Source organism: Scyliorhinus canicula, chromosome 4, assembly GCF_902713615.1.
Source record: "Scyliorhinus canicula chromosome 4, sScyCan1.1, whole genome shotgun sequence".
Lineage (NCBI taxonomy): Eukaryota > Metazoa > Chordata > Chondrichthyes > Carcharhiniformes > Scyliorhinidae > Scyliorhinus > Scyliorhinus canicula.
This window is the reverse complement of record NC_052149.1, coordinates 217,097,992-217,117,846: the sequence shown is the minus strand read 5'-3', so window position 1 is coordinate 217,117,846 and position 19,855 is coordinate 217,097,992. Positions and strand designations below refer to the sequence as shown.

At 43.7% G+C, this 19,855-nt stretch overlaps 1 protein-coding gene across 17 annotated transcripts in view; it reads left to right on the top strand.

Annotated features, from left to right (window-relative positions):
- LOC119965371 (teneurin-2-like) overlaps positions 1–19,855 on the top strand; it is a 3,273,255-nt gene that overhangs the window by 830,084 nt on the left and 2,423,316 nt on the right. For all 17 annotated transcript variants that reach the window (XM_038796070.1, XM_038796068.1, XM_038796065.1 and 14 more), the window contains exon 8: positions 19,190–19,274. The gene's annotated coding sequence lies outside the window, so the exon portion shown is untranslated. The remainder of the gene's footprint in view (positions 1–19,189; positions 19,275–19,855) is intronic.

The following is a 19,855-nucleotide window of genomic DNA, read 5'->3' as shown; positions in this document are numbered from 1 at the left end:
AATAACTGCATTCAAAAAATCCCTCACTTTTATTTCAACAGAGAGATTTTGAATGAAAGAAATATTTCTCATTTATATAAGCCTTTTTCACCTCTCTTAGACTCTCAGGTAGTTCTACCTCATTGCTGCCTCTTTTAATTCTACGACTACTGCTATTGTTTTAGACTGCTTATGCAACAATGGGTACTGGATTGGCAGAAATTTCCTCCAACTAAATATTGGGAAGACTGAGGTCATTATTTTGGCCCACGCTCCAGGCACCATTCCCCAGCCATATCGACTCCATCCTTCTCCCAGCAACAGTCTGAGATTAAACCACTCTGTTTGCAACCTTAGTGTCACTTATGGCCCCAAAACGAGCTTTTGACATTCTTTTGGTGCCATTTCCATTGTCGAATTCCACATAGAATCATGGAATCATAGAATTTGCAGTGCATAAGGACGCCATTCGGCCCATCGAGTCTGCACCGGTCCTTGGAAACAGCACCCTACTTTTGGGTTGTGCCAATCCCCCTAACCTGCACATCTTTGGACTGTGGGAGGAAACCGGAGCACGGGAGGAAACATACACAGCCATGGGGAGAACATGCAGATTCCGCACAGACAGTGACCCAAGCCAGAAGTCGAAACTAGGACCCTGGAGCTGTGAAGCAACGGTGCTAACCACTGTGCTACCGTGCCACACCTTCTCTCATCAGCTCATCTGCTGTTCAAATTCTCATTCATACCTTTGCTACTTTGAGTCAGACTTAACTACTGTGACATACTGTTGGTTGGTCCCCCACATGCTAGTTTCTCTTGAGGTCATCCACAACTGCTGTCCACAACTTAACTCACACCAAAACCCTTCACCTATCACCTCTGTGCTCATTGGCTTATATTGGCTTCTGGTCAACTTACACTTTTGATTTTTTAAATGTTCATCATTGTTTTCAAGCCCCTCCCTGGCCTCATTCCTCTCTATCTCTGTAATTTCCCCAATCCCAGAAACCTCCAACATGTGTACACTGCTTTAATTCTGCTCTCTTCAGCTCCACCATAGGTACCTTCAGTTGGCTATGCCCCAAGATTTGGAATAGTCCCCACTTCTCCAACTCTCTACCTTACTTTTCTCCTTAATGACAATCCTTAAAACCTGCCTCATTGTCTAAGCTTTTGATCATCTAACCTATTACCTCCTTAATGGCCCAGTATTATATTTTGTTTTATAATGTTCCTGTGAACCACCTTGAGATGTTTTATTACGATAACGGTGCAGCAGAAATAACAGTTGTGGTTATTCTCATGAACCATTTGGAATGCAGTAACTTGTTGGCTCAGATTTTCCAGTCAGTGACATCAAAGAGAGCAGCCCATCAAAATCCAGTGGTCTCTCTGGCAGGGATTTCTACAATCTTGATGGCAATTTAAATTTGGTGCCAAGTGAAGGGAATGTCTTGGAATGCAGCTGCAGTGATATAAGCAAGCAGCTCAGCAACCAAATTGCAATATTTGTGCAGAGCGACCATAAGGCATTATCAGAGACCCCTCCCACCCAGGCATTGCCTCACTCGCACATCCAGACATAGGAATAGCTTCTTCCCCACAGCTACAAGACTCCTCAACGACTCCCCCTCGGACTGATCTGTTCCCTGTAAGAACACTATTCACAGCGCCCTATGCTGCTCTTGCTCATGTATATGCTTTGTTTGGCCCCTTGTTCTGCACTGTAACCAATCACTGTTTTGTCGATGTACTATTTGTCAATGTTCCCTGTTGATTATTCTTGTGTCTACTATGTGCCTACTGTGTACATTCCTCGGTCACAGAAAAATACTTTTCACTGTACTTCGGTACATGTGACAACAAATCAAATCAAATTTCACATAGGAGCAGAAGTAGATCGTTCGACCCATCGAGTATGCTCCATCATTCAATGAGATTGTTGATGATCGGATAGAATCCTCAACTCCACTCTCTTGCCTTATCCCTATATCCCCTGATTCCTTCACCGATTAAAAATCTATCTATCTCAGCCTTGTCTTAACAATCTTAGCCTTGTCTTAACTATCTTAACAACCCAGCTTATACAGCTCTCTGCGGTGAAACATTCCACAGATTCTGGAAGTTAAAAACACTTTAGATAATTAGGATTAGTCCATGATGGTAAGGGGATTGAAACCATGCCATTGGCATCATTCTGCCCCACAATCTAGCCATCTGAGATAACTGACCAGCAACAAATGTTATGACTAAAAAAGTTTAAGTAATAATAAGCATACACTTCTTTTAAATACAAAAATGTTTTTAAAAACGGGGACATTTTTTATCATTGCAGAGAAATTTGACTTCCTTCAAATAGTTGCTCAGGGCCTATAATAGTGTTTAGCTGTCATTATGAAGTAAATATTCCATTGAAAAAATACAACTTACTTCTCATTCAACAGGTGTAAATTTTCAAGGGTTTTACAGTAAGACTAACAGTTAAAGTAGAAGTTCTCACCAAACCTCGACTGCAAGGGAGATTGTGCTGAGTGGAGACCTCTGCAGTCTAACCTATGGGGAAAGCAGAGCATCACTTACATCAACTGCTGAATTTCTGCATTATTTTGTGCATGTGTAAACTCCTTGTTAGTTTCAACAGAGTAATCATAGCAAACACTAACATTTTCACCTTCATTGCCGCAGCAAAGCCGGGGTTGTTATGCAGGAACATTTTCCAGCCAATCAGTCCAGTTCACCTATTTTCATGCTGTTGGTCGAACTTGGGGGAAAAAATGGGATTTCATACTTGGGCGGAATCCCACCAAAGTTTGAGTTCAACAAAGTTGAACAAAGGCTTGCTGCTAATCCTTAACTTCTTCCAGAGTCACCCTTGTTTGCACTATTTAGGTGTAGATTTGAGATATGTGAAGAAACTAGAGATTCTGGAATTGTTCTCTGTTAAACAGAGGGAATTAGGGAATGGTTTCATGGAGGTGGAAACAACTGTGAAGAATTTTAAGAGGGAAAAGTAAGTCAAAACTATTTCCACTATATGCAGTAATGCCACTGATATTGCCACTGTCGGAAAGTTGTGAACACACTGGAGAGAGTGCAGAAGAGGTTTACAAGAATGTTTCCAGGGATGAGAAACTTCAGTTATGAGGAGAGATTGGAACTGTTCCCCTCGGAGAAAAGAAGGCTGATTGGAAATCTAATAAAGGTGTTCAAAATCATGAGGGGGCTGGACAGAGTAAATAGCGACAAACTATTTCTGCCCTTAAAAGGATCAATAATGAGAGGGCACAGACTTAAAGTGATTTTCAAAAGAAGCAAATGTGATGTGAGTGAAAAACATTTTTGCACAGTGAGTGGTTCGGGTCTGCAATGCACTGCCTGGAAGTGTGGTGGAGGCAGGTTCAATCGAGGCACTCGAGGGCATTAGATGATTACTTGAGCAGAAACAATAGGCAGTGGTTTGGGGAAAAGGCAGGAGAAGGGGACTAAGTCGTAATGTTTTCTTGGTGAACTGGTGCAGAAACGATGTGCCCAATGACCTCCTTCTCATCGTAATGATACTGTGAGTAGTCAGAGGAGAGATTTAAGTTCATTAACAGATGAACAAGTGTGGGGTGGTGGGGTGTGTGTGGTGGGGTGTGTGCGTGTGTGTGTGTGTGTGTGTGTTGGAGGAAACAAGCATTTGATTTACTCAGCACAATTGTAGGGCAGCGGGTTAGGGATGGAGGGGGTGATGGTTAGCTCTGTTGGCTGAGCAGCTAGCATGTGTATCAGAGTAACTCCAACAACATGGGGTTTGATCCTTGTGCCAGCTGAGGTAGACTCAGGACCTGCCTCCTCATTCTGTCTATCGTAAAATGCATGGTGTTAAGCTATGGTTTGGTGAAAAATTGCCGTGGACCTGTCTTCTGGTAGAGATAACTTATGATGGTAATGATGGGGAAAAAACAGGGAATAGTGGAATGACTTGGAAAAACTCTTTCAAAGAGCTGGGCCAAATGGCCTAATTCTAGGCCTCAGGATTCTTAGTGAGTTTTCATCAAGATTCCCACAGCCATCAGACACCTACATGTGGAAAAGGGGTGTAAGGTTGAGGGCACACAGTGAGGAAAATCACTAATTCCGGCCATGACCACTCATGCCAGCAGTGTGGGCCAGATGGTGTTGGGCATTTAATATTGGACTGACTTAAATTGATTGCGACTATTTTTGGAGGGTGAGATGGGATGTGATTTCAATTATCCTTGTTTCTCTGACCTCCATTGCATCGCCAGAATACTCTGGTGCCTCTGGTGTTCAGATTGCAATGGGGCTAACAGCATGACGTGTGCGTTAAAAAGATTTTTTCATTTCAGTACACATGCTCCGACCTATTTTGCACCACTGGGCAATGGGAAGGGGGTGGCAAATGTCCCCAAGCATTTGTATACCCCCACCCACCCCAGAACAGGGCAGCAGAAAGATTAGGCAAAAAGCTCCAATTGAAGAGCATAGGACTGGCACAAACATAATAGGCTGAACAATCTGCCTCTGTGCTGTAACCTCTGTGTCATATTAACAAAACAACAGGTCTCTCCTTCCTCTCTAATTATGCTGTTCACTGGTGATCACTGACCATTAAATGGGCAGATGCGCCTGTCTCCAGATATAGCTGAACTCTCTGACTGTGCATGACAAGAGTGCTGCAGAGTTCCACTTGATACCAGTGAATACCATTCAGTGCAGCTGATGGCTACGACTGAAGTCTATCAGTGTCAGCACACATACTGGTACTTAACACAAATGCAATAAAGTGCATTCAGCTTTGGCAATTCATTCCCCTTACTGTCTCTTTGTTTTATTTTCTTTACCCTTTGTTTATTTTGCTTTCATGTAAATTTGCTCTCTCTGTCTCTCTTTCCCTCACGCACACACATTCACAATGGTTTCTTTTTCCTGTCTGGAGCAGATATTGTATGGAAAATCTTTTCTATTTTAATATCATGAACCTTTTGCTGAAACAACTTATAAAATGCTTACAGGGCTTGACAGGGTTGATCTGGATAGGATGTTTCCCATGACTGGTGAGTCTGGAACCAGGGGACACAGTCACAGACTAAGGGATAGGCTGTTTAAGACTGAGATGACGAGGAATTTCTTCACTCAGAGCTTGGTTTTAGAATTCTCCTCCAGAGGGCTGAGGAAGCTCAATCACTGAGCGTGTGTAAGACAGAAGTCTATAGACTCCTGGATACCATTGACATCAAGGGATATGGTGATAGTGCAGGAAAGTGGCATTGAGAGAGATGATGAGCCCTGACCTAATTGAATGGTGGATCAGGCTCGATGGGTCAATGGCCTACTTCTGCTCCTATGTTCCTAATCTGATAACGAGGAGCTAAGTAACTGAGAATGTAGGAAAAACTGTGCATGTGCATGTTAATCGATATAATGAGAATATATCTTTCAGTCCGTGGGGGTATTGAACACTGCAACACAGGAATTCAATGAACCAAATTTATCATCGCTTCTATCTAATTTTTTATAACTCTGGCGCAATTTTCACCATCATGTTCCAACATCCAATGCCACAAGAAAATAAATGACGTCATTAAATCTGCAACAGTGAGTGATCACCTAAGACCAGAAGACCAGAAGACATAGCAGCAGAATTAGGCCACTCGGCCCATCGAATCTCCTACCCCATTCAATCATGGCTGATATTTTTCTCATCCCCATTCTTCTGCCTTCTCCCCATAACCTCTGATCCCCTTGATCAAGAACCTATCTATCTCTGTCTTAAAGACACTCAGTGATTTGGCCTCCTCAGCCTTCTGCAGCAAAGAGTTCCACAGATTCACCACCCTCTGATTGAAGAAATTACTCCTCGTCTCTGTTTTAAAGGATCGTCCCTTTAGTCTGAGATGGTGTCTTCTGGTTCTAGATTTTCATACAAGTGGAAACATCCTGTCCACGTCCACTCTATCCAGGCCTCGCAGTATCCTGTAAGTTTCAATAAGATCCCCCCATATCTTTCTAAACTCCAACAAGTACAGACCGTTCCTCTTCATTCCAGGGATCATTCTTGTGAACCTCCTCGGGACCCTTTCCAAGGCCAACACATCGTTCCTTAGATACGCAGCCCCCAAGCATCCTCCTCAACATTCCCTGGCACTCCTTATCACTATCCCTTCCAGTTCAGGCACGGTGCCCACACCCAGTGAGGTCTGGCTTACAATCTCCTCTTTGTGTTCCCGCAGGAGAAGATAATAGGGAGAGGGAGAAGATGGGCAGCCGAATGCCCAATTTCTGTCTTCTAACCTCCCATGAAGAAAGAGCTGTGAGTGACAGTGAGGTTGGCTTGTGCCACAGAAGTGAGGATCCACTGAACTTTCATTCATCTGATATGTTTCAATATCTGTCCAGATCCTTTTCCCTCCCTTTCACTGAGCCTCTTGTCTTCTCGATTAACACCTGATGAGGCCAGGCCATCTGGAGTCAAAGCTGACAAAGGGTCATCTGGACTCGAAACGTTAGCTCTTTTCTATCCCGACAGATGCTGCTGGACCTGCTGAGATTTTCCAGCATTTTCTCTTTGGTTTCAGATTCCAGCACCTGCAGTTATTTGCTTTTATGAGAAAGACAGTCAGTCAGGCTATCCATCCCGGGAGCCTCAATCCCTCCCAAAACCCCTTGTCCTCAGGATCCTGGAGGCTGACAACGCAACACTGCCTCTGGTGGCATGTAGAACCGCATATAGCTGCCAGCCATATCACACCAAGCCTTTGAAGCAAGCAGAGAACAGAGTAGCTATTGAAACCTGACTGGGCTTTGAAACTGACCTCCAATTAAATACTTCAAAGTTTCTTCAGCAGAGAGCAGACTAGCCCCATCCTGGGGAAGACCACCCTCCTGAAGCCCTCCAGCCCAGCCCGAGCCCCCCCAAAGCCCCAGCTCCATTGCAGGACCTCTGCCAACTCCCGCCCTCCTGCCCCCTACACCTTGGCAACAGCTGATTTGTCCTCATGCAACCTGCAGGTAAGCGATGAGTGATACTGACCTCCTTGCCACCCCTCCCCCCCTCACCAAATCCATGGTGCCTGGTCCCCACTTTTATGGACCAGTCATGATTTGTGGCCAGGTGACTTCCTGCTGGGGCAGCGGGGCTGGAACATTCCGGGAAGCCAGAAAATCTAACCTTAAACTCACTATTCATATGAAAATTCATCGAAGAGCATGTTAATCAGCTTCTTGCCCTTTCTGGGCGAGATCGGTTTGAACCAATGGGAGGACCCAGGAAGATCGCAAACCATTTTGCACCTGGCGCAAATCCCATTTTTGGCCTCGCATTGGATTTTCTCGGCATAGCGGGGTTTGCGCATCGCAGATATGTACATGAGACAAAGGGGTTTTACTCATTACACATTACTCCAATGTGACAAACCTTAAACCATTTGCATCATCTGTCCAATTAAATATCAATCCCTGCACACTAAGTTGATCTGATGAAAAAAATAATTCACTGAGACTTTGCTTGTCCTGGTCAGTGTAGGTGGACGAACACAGGCTGTTGCAGATTTTATTAACGTTATCATCGTTTAATAATGTTGTTGTCTGTTATGTACTGGCCATTAGCATCAGTTTGAGCAGCTATTATTTGTCAACCAGCAAGCAATGCTTGTAGAGCAGAGCACCTTGAAATTGCAAATGCCATTAATAAACCAGGAGGCTCGGAGCAATCATCGCTGCATTTACAGACTAATTTTAAACACAATTGTTGTTAAAGGAAATAGAGGTTATGGTATTGTTATAATGTTAATCTCTACTCTGTTACCCGGGATGTAATTGATTCTAACCCTATGATATGGCCACAGAGTGCAATTCGGTGTACTGGGCAATATTTCCCTCCAGTCTACGATGAGATGGTTCATATTAATCTGTCTTAAAATCTGACTGTGCAAAACTGTGCACCAGTAGCACTGAATCATAAAATTTGCCAATTGCACACACTGGGGAAAAGTGAACAATAAATTTCATTTGGTTACTGTAGAACTTATCTCTATTTCAAAGTCTTCGACACATACAATATGCACCAGATTAAATTGGCTACGCTGTGTTTTGCAGTCCCGTCTGACTCATACATTTCTTGGGATCACTCTGTACTTAAATGTGGGACACACATTGATTGAAAGTGAACAATCTCTTTCCTGTCAGGTACTGTAAGGTTCTAAATCAGAAGATAAAAATTAAACAGAAGGCCAATTAAAAGACAACTGTCATTGATGTTGATAATGATGCGCTGGGGAGAGCATCATTTTAATTTGAGCCCACCAAGCCTGAATAGAAATCATCATTCCAAGAGTGTCCTGCCCCAACAGTTTTCTGTAACTGGAAGTAATGACAAATTCACCAATTAAATTGAAGGCAGGGGAGGATGATGATGATTGGAAACTGCACTATTTGATGGGCAGTTGCTAATAAGTTGCTTCAGCGGCTCGATGAGGGCCTCAAATGGCATCCGGGCAGGAAGGTCAGCCTGGACCCTTTCTGCCTTGGACTTAATTGGAGTTAGAGGGGACAGCAGCATGGTGTTAACCCTGTGGTATCCTATTCCCCCTCTTCCCCCCACCCTGTCCCGCCCCGCCCATCACCACCCACCTCCCAGCTCACCTTTGAGGGGAGCATTGAATTACCCCCATGGCTAAATGTTCCATCCAAATTGGCAACAATGTGCTGTTTGGTCATTTTCATCTCGAAAGACAGTGGGGTGGATTCTCTGTCTGGAGCCACCGGTTGCGGAGTTCTGGATGAGGTGGAGAATCCAGTGTTGGGGGAAAAGCGGGATGTGTGCCAGGCGCCGCCCCTTTTCCGCCGCTCCAGCCCCCACTGGCATTGGGCTCGAGGTTCTTGCACGCTCCAGTGGGAGGATACAAATGTGTCTTGATGACCCAATTACTGGACCGTGCATCTATTCTACAGGCCCTTGTGATTCGTCCGTTCCTCTGGGCTGAGGATCACGTGGGCGAGAATTAGTGCTGGTCTTGACAAGCATGTATTTGATGCTGTGGACCTTGTGATGGGCCAAAGGTGTGCAGGTTGGGTGGATTGGCCATGAAAAATTGTCCAAAATTCTATGATTAACCTAGGACAAAAGTTTGGCGCAACGTTGTGGGCCGAAGGGCCTGTTCTGTGCTGTATTTCTCTATAAAGGTGCATCTTTTGAAGAGAGTTGCCCCCAAAGTCCATTGCAGGGCCACACTCCCCCCACAAGGCAAGACCTGTCCCTACACCCCCACCAAACCCCCTCCACCAGAGACCCCTAATGAAATAGACCTCCCCACAGAGATCCCCTAAATAAAGAAACCGGTCACAGAGACCCCTTAAATAAAGAGACCCCCTCACAGAACCCCTGCAGAGGCAGTGAAAAAAAATCAGCTCTTCAACACTCACCTGGGCAATACACCTGCTGGTTCAGGCAGAGAAGGCAGCACCTCTCAATTCCTGAAAAGAGAAACCAATCAGCTGGGTTTAAACTCCCTCAGATCTTTGTTCTGCTAGCCATTCATTAATTTCTCTTTGATATTAATTTTACTAGGCTGTAATTGATAGCTCCCACACACCGCCAGCTGTCAGCATTATTTCATTCATCTTCCTTCACGGTTGAGTAACTTTGAAGTAGTCAGCTGTGGAATTAATCACAAACACCAAGCTTAGATTGACAGATCCTGGACTACTTCAAACAGAGATAAATGCTGTTAGTGGGGGGGGGGGGGCAAATTGCTTTGTGGGGATGGGGCTGAATTGCGTTGCAGGGGAGAAGGGGTCCCAGCCGCTGGACATCTATATTGTGCTGCTCCCTCAAAATGGCGGCCCGATGGCCTTACAATCCCTGCCATGCGTGAATTTGCATGGCTAAGGATTAAGACTGCAAATCATGTGAAATTCCGCTCCAGCCAGAGAATATCACCTCCCAATTGGAGAATCCTGCCTAGCATCTTCGGGGTTTCAATTCAACTAGTTGGAAAAAACGTCCCATAGCGAGCGCGTTTAGCCGTGTATTTTCCGGCGCTCTCAGTGCACACTGTTACATCTGATTGCAGCTTCTACCTCTCAAACTGCTGGGTAAATTCTATCATCTTGTGGTCACTGCTCCCGAAGGGTTCCTTCACCTTAAGTTCCCTAATCATGTCTGCCTCATTACACATCACCAAATCCAGAATTGCTTGTTCCCTAGTGGGCTGTACCACAAGCTTCTCCAAAGAAACCAACTCGTCGACATTCCCCAAATTCCTTTTCTTGGAATCTGCTACCAACCTGATTTTCCCAGTCCACCTGCTTATTGAAGTCCCCCATTATTATTGTAATATTGCCTTTCTTATATGCCTTTTCTATCTTCTGGTTTATTTTCTGCCTCACATCTTGACTACCACTAGGGGGCCTGTACATAACTCCCATCAGGCTCATTTTTCCTTTGCGATTCCTCAACTCTACCCACAGAGATTCTATGCCTTCTGATCCTATATCGTTCCTTGCTATCGATTTAATTTAATTTCTTACTAATAATACAACTCTGCCGCCTCCTCATATAGAACATAGAACATAGAACAGTACAGCACAGAACAGGCCCTTCGGCCCTCGATGTTGTGCCGAACAATGATCACCCTACTCAAACCCATGTATCCACCCTATACCCGTAACCCAACAACCCCCCCCCCTTAACCTTACTTTTTAGGACACTACGGGCAATTTAGCATGGCCAATCCACCTAACCCGCACATCTTTGGACTGTGGGAGGAAACCGGAGCACCCGGAGGAAACCCACGCACACACGGGGAGGACGTGCAGACTCCGCACAGACAGTGACCCAGCCGGGAATCGAACCTGGGACCCTGGAGCTGTGGAGCATTTATGCCAACCACCATGCTACCGTGCTGCCCTGCAGAAAGGACATATCTGCCTGTCCTTTCGATAGGACACATACCCTTGGATATTTAGATCCCAGACCTGATCCCCTTGCAGCCACATCTCTGTGATGCCCACAATATCACACTCACCAATTTCAATGTGCACAACAAGCTCATTGCCAGGGTGTCTAGGTGGCACCACAAGCACCAGAGCACCACCAAAGCTGGGGGTCTCCAATCCCCTGGGAGACCCTCAAGTGCCATCTGGTCCCCGTCTGCGAGGATTTAAAAAAATGTTTTTTATTACTTTATCTTAGTTACAAAGCCAGGACTCAGAGTGTGGACAGAGGCAAACCCCTAATTCAGCTCCTTCCCTGCTCCAAAAAACAATTCAAATTGAATCAAGTTCATGGTCTCCATAAAGGAGATATACCAGATCTGAGCCAAAAGGCTCAATCTACGCTCAATCTTAGCCAAAAGGCCGAGACTTGATCTTAGCCAAAGCCCGTCTGTGAGGATTGTTGCTGAATGGCACTCACCTAAGATCTCTGAGGGAAAGGGGATGAATCCCAGAGCCTCAGGTACCTCTGGAATCTGCACATTAGACTGAGACTAGCTGTCTCACTCTAAAATGCAGATTAGCAAAATGTGGTCCTGCCTACAATAGGCATAGTCTGATGAGATTGTGTTGGATCTCGCAAGGCATTGCGAGCAGGGTAGACCCCTGGAGTGGGGTCAGCCGGCTTTTATCAGGCACACTGCGCCACGGCGAGCTGATTTTCAGCTGCAGTGTGGCCATTGATCGTGCCCAGGGTATCTCTTATGATGGCACGCAGCGTGGGTTGTTAATTTCAGTCAGGATGTCGAGGAAGGTGGTGAAATCCTCTGTAAATAATTCGGGGGAGGGGAAGCGACAGTGGTGGGGGGAAAGAAATTGGGAGCAGGGACAGCCAAGCAACAGACCTGATTGAATCATCTTTTGATCTAATTGAATATTGGACTCAACTCGAGTGGCTAAATAGCCTACCCTTGTTGCTAGTTCCAACAGCATGATCCAAAATTTCAGAAGTGATGGGCTGCCAAAACCTCTTTGTCAGGGGAATGCTATGCAGTACAGAGGTCTCTGGAGTAATGCAACCTTGTTACAAAGTGAATGTAGCCCTTCACTGTGTGATGAATGTTTTTCACCATCTAAGACGTGTGAATGATTTCCTATATGGCTCCGAGTAGACAGTGGCAGATATTGACCTTGAAACTTTTTGTTATTTCATCAGGTAAAGAATTGGAAATGATTGCGTTCCATTATGCATATGTGTGAAAATGTTAGGTGTTTGTTTCTTGTCCTCAGCTTCATCCCGAGTTTATTTCATCGCCTGTGCTGCTGTTCTGTCCTGTCGAATTCCATCCATTTGCCACAGATGCCTGATTGTAGAGCTTCAGTTTGATTTACGATCAAGTTCATGTCAATGGAAACTAACCAGGAACAAGAGAATTCAAAACCTTTGCGGGGAGTGGGGGGGGGGGGGGGGGGGGGGAGTGAAATTTCCTAGTTTTTCTCCACAATTACCTGCTAACAGAATTACATTTTCAAAATCACACTTCTGAAAAAATTGATTTTCAAAGTGGTGGCTTCGGATGGGTTTTGTTCGTGAGTCATTAGTTATTCAGGAAAGCAAGCACCCGGCAGTTTTGGCCAAGGAAGTTCAAGCCCTGATTTATTATTGCGGAACAGTGTTTCTTTCAGTTCTTGCTTTGGTCACGGAATACAGTTTGAAATCCTAGGTGTGGATACAATTAATGTTACATCTCCTGTTGTATTCCTAAAGACTGGAAGCCAATAGTTAAGTGAGTGTATATCCTGAAGTGCCACATTCACTAACACACTGCAAGTCATGTGTCAAGTAACAATGTGTCAGACTATCAATCTACCAGCTACATGATGAACAGCAAGAAATGCACTCAATGAAGTACCAGCATTTTGAGTTTTTAAAGTATGATTATTTCTGATAGATGAGAATCAGGCTACCAGAACCAGAAGACACAACATCACTTTGTTGAAGGTTTAGAGATCCAGACTAAATTTCTACCTGATTACAATTTGAAGCAGAGCCAAAAAAAGGAAGCTTTCGCTTCCAGATTAAAAGAAAAATCAATTAGGAACTGCTTGTCTGGAGCTGACTATTTAATTAGGTTTACAAATCCAAATTACTCAAAAATTGTGTAGGCTTTCAATAGCAGGGTTAAGGTGTTTCAAGATTTAGATTTTTTTTCCAAGTCCGTTATAAGTATCCCATGAGAGAGATACTGGCAACTCTGTCTATCGATAGACACAAATTGCATTATCAAGGACAGATTACTGAAATTTATCTGATTATGTCGGTACGTTGATAAACTGAAGCAGATATTTCACAGACCTAATTTAAGCAGAGGATGCCAACAGACTAAGCCTGCCTTCTCCCTCATTGCACAATATAGCAATGCACTGAGAGCATGCAATTCTTCTAATTTTGCTGAAATACACTTGAATAAATCATTTCCCATTTAATCTCGCAAGAGTTCTGGTGAACAAAATCAATTCCTTTTGGAGGGTGCTCTTTTTAGCCTCAATGGCAAATTTGGTTCCTCTTTTAACCTGCTTCTAGAACCTCAAATGCACGAACTATGCTGTGCACCATCTCAGCAAAAGGCTGGACATGACAGGGTCTGTTCCTGCCCCCTCCCCCCGTCCCCCTGTGTTTATCTCTGCAATTGGAAATTGCATTGGCTACAATTTGCAAGATCTCTTGAATTGGGATTTCAGGCTAATATGATTGCTTCTGGGCCTGAACTATAAGAGGTTTAACCTAATGCTCCACAATCGGAAAATTACTTATATATTAAAAAAACGTCAGCACTGGCTCGATGACGGCACACTCTTGCTTCTGAGTTTCATGAACTCAAGCCTCAGTTCAGAGATTTGAACTTATGTCCGTGCACTTCTAAGGGAGCGCTAGCTGTCAGAAGGTACCACTTGGATGAGACACTCGGTCAAGGTGCCTTCTCTTTCAGGCTAAAAGACTTCATGATGCCAACCCTTATCTATCAACAAGCATAGCAAAAAATAAAAACCAGCACATCATTTACCCCACTGCTGTTGTGGAACAACTGTGCACAGCTTGAATTTTCCGACATTATAACTGTTACTAAACTTCAGGAGTACTTCATCGAGTGAAGCCCTTTGAGACATCCTGACGCTGTGCCATATAGATGCAAGTTTCTTCTCATCGAATGGGTCGAGCACAAAAGGAGCCATTCGGCCTGTTGTGTGTGTTGGCTCTCTGCAAGAGCAGTTCAGGAAATCCCTTTCTGCTTCAGCCTTTTCTCCTTAACCCTGCAAATAATTATTTTGATAATTAGCCAATACCCTTTTGACAATCACTGTCTGCAATATCCTCCCATTCCAGACCCTGATCACCTGCTGTATAAAAGTCATCTTTGCTTCTTTTGTTATTTGCCTTAAATCTGTGTCCTCTTGTTCTCGACACTTCTCCAAATGGAAGTAGTTTTGCCCGATCTCCTCTGCCCAGTCCCGTTGGGATTTTCAACAATTCTATCAAATCTCTTCACAACCTTCTCGTCTCAAACGAAAACAGCCACGGCTTCTCCAATCTATCCATATATCCGTGCCCCTCATCCCTATGCCAATTCTCCTACATCATCTCTGCACTCTGTCTAATGTCTTTGCATTCTTCCTAAAGTCTGATGCCCAGAATTGGACACAATACTTCAATCGAGATTGCTCTCATGTTTTATTAAGGTTCTGTGGAACTTTTGTTGCTTTGCTTTTGTATTCATCCAGAAGGAAAAAAAACAGTTCAAATTAAGATTTCTATTTCCCTGTTTTTACTGTTTTCTTTCCTTCTGGGAATGGTTCTATTTATAAATCCCAGAATCCTCCATGCCTCAGAGCCAACACTGCCACGCTCAATGATTTGCACACACCTAGGACGGAATTTAGCGGCTGTTCACGCTGGCGGGATATTCCAGTCCCAACGACGGCGCACTGGGTTCCCGGCAACGAGGCGTGCAGTCGACGGGAATTCTCTTTGACAATGACGGAGCCAGAAAATCTCACTGGCGAGCCGCCTTGCGCCACCGAAAAACACAGGCGGGTTGGTGGGTAAATCTCGCCCATAGCCTCTGTCCTTGTGTTGCCTACTAAAAGTAAAATACCGCAGATGTTGGAAATCTGAAAGAAAAACAGAAAACGCTGGAAATACACAGCGGGTCAGGCAGCATCTGCGGGTAGAATTTAATGCTCCTCCGGTGGGCTGGGAGGTTGGGGGAGGGGAAATAATAAAGCCACTGTCACCGACTGACTCCCCCTCCACTTCCCCATCCCGATTAAGTTTGGGGCAGGAGAAGTCAAAGGTGACCTTTATTAGAGGTAGCTCAGAGGATGTTCACTGGACTGATTCCAGAGATATGGGGCTTGTCTTATGAAGAGAGATTGAGCAGTTTAGGCCTATACTCTATCGAGGTTAGAAGAATGAGAGGAGTTCTAATTGAGGTACATAAGATCATAGAAGAGTTTGATAAAGTGGACGTAAAGCACTTGTTTCCTCTTGTGGGTCAATCTAGAATAGAAGTCATAGTTTTAGGATAAAGGTAGCAGATTTAAAACAGAGGTGAAGAGAAGTTACTTCTCTCAAGGGATCATGAATCTGTGGAATTCACTATCCCAGAGTGTAGTGGATTGAGTAAATTTAAGGAGAAGATAGATAGCTTTTTAATTAATAATGCGTTGAAGGGTAATTGTGAACGGTCGGGAAAGTGGAGTTGAAGCCAAAAGGAAATCAGCCATCATTATATTGAACAGTGGAGGAGCAGGCTTGAGGGGCTGAATTGCCTACTCCTGCTCCTAATTTTTATGTTGGTCGCTTAAGTCCTCAGCCTGCACAGCAGTGGGTAGGGATCACACCAAACCTAGTATGTATGCCTGTGGCCTAGTTGAGGGGTGGGCTCCCTTTGTCTTCGGCAGCTCATGCACATCCGAGAGAGCCACCAGCAGCAGGGGCCTCCCAAGCAGGAGCACTCCTGCTTTCCCTTTAAATTGAACTCCATCCCCCACTCACCAGGGTCTTACCAACTAGCCTCACCTATGTTTCTTCCATTGCTGCATCAATGACCCTGATCCTCAGCCCTACTCCAGTAGAGGTCAATGCCTGATTGGTATTAAATCAGATCGGCGTGAGGCTGTTGTCATTGACCTGCTCTGCGACCATTGAATTCCAATTGACATTTCAGGTTGATGAACCTTCATCAAAATTGAGGAAAGGTAGAATTGTAATTGGTTTTGAATAAGAGGGGGAGGGGGCGGTGGAAGAAGAAAAGGGAAGGTTTGTGATAGGGCGAAAGCCAAGAGAGATGAATTGGCAAGGGAGTTCCTGGCTCAGAAGCGAAAGGGAGTGTTAATTGATATATTCATATGAATTTTTTGCTTCTTCCTTAAATTAACTTAATGTAAGATCGTAGTTGACTTTTCCTTGCTTTCAAACTTTTATTACTGGCCTTTAATTTGTAGTTTCTTTTTACGAACTTTCTGAAGGAACCTATGTATCCAAATAGAATTCTAATGAAGCATCAGTGGTAGAGTCAAAACTTACAACTTTAATAATTTACAAAAATGCGACGTTGTTCGAGAAGAAGGATTATCTGAAGGACTGATGGTTATAACATTCATTATTACACTACAGGGAACACTTAAATAAGGATGAATGTTGAATCATACAGTGTAGAAGGAGGCCATTCAGTTCACCATGCCTCTTTGAAATAGCTATCCAATTAGTCCCACTCCCCTACACTTTCCCCACAGCCTTGCAAGTCTTTTCTTTTCAAGTACACATTCAATTTCCTTTTGAAATCTAATAATTGAATTTATTTCCACCAACCTTTCATATGACACATTCCAACTCATAACAACAAGCTGCATGAAAAAAAAACTCATCTTAGTTCTAATTCTTTTTCCAATTACTTTAAAATTTATCTTTTTGTTGCTGGCCCTCCAGCCAATGTAAACAGTTTCTCTTTATTTACGCCATAAAAGCCGTTTATAATGTCAAACATTTTCTTTAAATCTCCCTTTAACTTTTTTTCTGTTCTAAGAGAACAATCCCGGTTCCTCTATCTCTCCACTTGCTACGTTAAAATGGTGGAAAATGGAACTTTCACCATCGAGCAAAGGTAAAGAGAGATCTCATTTCCGCACTGCACTCCTGAGTCATTTTGGATTTGAAGTCTGTGTTTTTTATTACTTCTGTCAAGATCCATGAAGGCAAACAGGAGGCAAATGCAGATTGCTTGTAGTGTTAGTCCACTGAGCCTTAATTGTGTACCTCAAAGTTAATGGGATAAAATTTATCATGGCAAATTCTGAATTTGAATTCAGTGAGTCTGGCAAAATGAGAACGAAAGCTGCAAAGTGCCATAAAATCACACACTGTTCATCAGTATCCTTCAGGGAAGAAAAACTGCCATTTCTACTCTGTCTGATTTGACATGTTGACCTTGATGTCCCCGAAAACAATTGGGACAGAAGAACTGCAAAACAAAAGCACCCACAGGACTATACAGCATCTTAAAGGCCGAGGCCCACCACCTTCTCTGGGAATCAGGCGTGTGTTGTAAATGCAATCTTTTCCCCATTTACCACATTTCATGAACGTATTTCCTACCCATAATTCTGCACAATGCTGCGTCATGTGACGATCTACTGGCAAATCCATGCACTTGCCCACGGTAAAGGAGCAAACTGGAAAGGAATAATTGGCCTGGTGCAAATAATTTGCTTGCTGAGGTGCACCTTGGTGCAGAAGAATAATCAAAGGAGGGGAAATTAATTCTTTAAAATATTAACTTGTGATTATGATTCAGGAGAGTCTTTTGTTGAAAAGAAAACTAGATCATCTTGGTGAGTAACTGTTGTTATTCTGACAATTAAAATGATTGCTTTTCAAATGTTTTTTAATACGCTTCATTGTTGCATTTGTGTTTGTCCTTAATATTGTCAGTGAGCTGGTTCACTGTGTCAGGTTGAATATCAGCCCCTGTTTGAATCAGCAATATCCTGTGCAGCAGTCCACGTCAAAAAAAGGAAGCTTTTGTGTTATGGTGGCTTAGAACTCTGGTCCATTCTTAAAGGACTTGGATTCAAATATTTTTTTTATTTTAGAGGACCCAATTAATGTTTTCAAATTAAGGGACAACTCAGCGTGGTCAATCCACATAGCCTGCACATCTTTGAGTTGTGGGGGCGAAACCCACGCAAACACAGGGAGAATGTGCAAACTCCACACGGACAGTGACCCAGAGCCAGGATCGAACCTCGGACATTGGCGCCGTGAGGCAGCAGTGCTACTCACTGTGCCACCGTGCTGCCCTCAACTTGGGTTCAATTCTACCAGAAATTAACAAAAGAACTTGCTGCCAGGGCAGTACTGTTGCGCAGTGGTTAGCACTGCTGCCTCGCAGCGCCAAAGTCCCAGGTTCGATCCCAGCTCTGAGTCACTGTCAGCGTGGAGTTTGCACATTCTCCCCTTGTTTGCGTGGGTTTCGCCTTCATAACCCAAAGATGTGCAGGGTAGATGGATTGGACACACTGATTTGTCCCTTAATTGTAAAAAATGAATTGGGTCCTTCAAATTAAAAGAAAAAGATAAAAAAGAACTTGCCGTCTGGCATAAGAGTTTCCACGCCAACCTCCAACCAATTCCTCATAAACATGGGCCGACATGTCAGAATTTCACAGTAAAGTGGCATGTTCAAGAGGGGGTACAGAATGGGAACTTATTACACAGCAAAAAGGGTCATCTTCTGAGGATGGAGTTAATGCTTGGTTTTGAGGTCGAGCATCAGGGGTTTTACTCTGAATCCAGCTGTGTTTAATCTAACTTGATGCCGACTCTGAGCAAGAAGATAGGAAATACCTAATTTCCCGGCAACAACCCTCTTTACTTTGGCATAAATAATTCAAAAAAAGAGTTTATTGTAAAAAGAAATTCCACAATGAGCATAAAGGTGACGATAGGTGATTTTTTAACAAGGGCACTTTAATCAGTAATTGAAAATGTAAAATTTTAAAATGTAAAGATTGTTTATTGTTAATCGTGGTGTGGGATAAACAATTCGATAATTCGACCTCCAATTCTTTATTTGTGTTGCTATGTTAAAGCAAAAGGTATTTTCATTGAAATCATGCAAATATTAATGTAAATAACTACATTTCACACTATAGCTTCCAGTTGATACTATTTGAGACAACCTTTTTCTCAATTTTTTTATTTCAACAGTTTGATGATTGAAGAACAAGTTTTGGACAAGCTGAGCTACATATTCCAATGATTTTCGTTGTGAGTTGCTGAAGGATTCAGAATGGTAGGAACAAATATGTATGTTTAATATCTGCTTGTTGCTTTATTATTGTGTACTCCTCTTAAAATAATTGATGGAAAGTTGGCCGCAGTCACCCCTTGGGATGAGTGAGGACAAGGTACTGACAAACGATAGTTATGTTTTGTTTCACAATATACATAATTCACATTTGTTTGTGGATATGCATAGGGGGAAATGTTTTGCTCCCCAGCTGGCATAGTTGCAGATGGGGTGAGAGCATAAAATAGGAAATGTGGCTAACTGATCGCCTTCCAGCCCATCCCCGCACTGTCCCCATGTTAAAGTGGATTAGTAAAGGTTCAGCCACACTGTCCACCCTTGGCAGCACAGTTTTGTGAAGGGGAGGTCGTGGCTCACTAACTTTATAGAGTTTTTTGAGGAGGTCACAAATATGATTGATGCAGGTAGGGCAGTGTATGTTGTCTATATGGACTTCAGTAAGGCCTTTGACAAGGTCTCTCATGGCAGACTGGTACAAAAGATGAAGTCACACGGGATAAGAGGTGAGCTGGCAAGATGGATACAGAACTGGCTAGGTCATAGAAGGCAGAGAGTAGCAATTA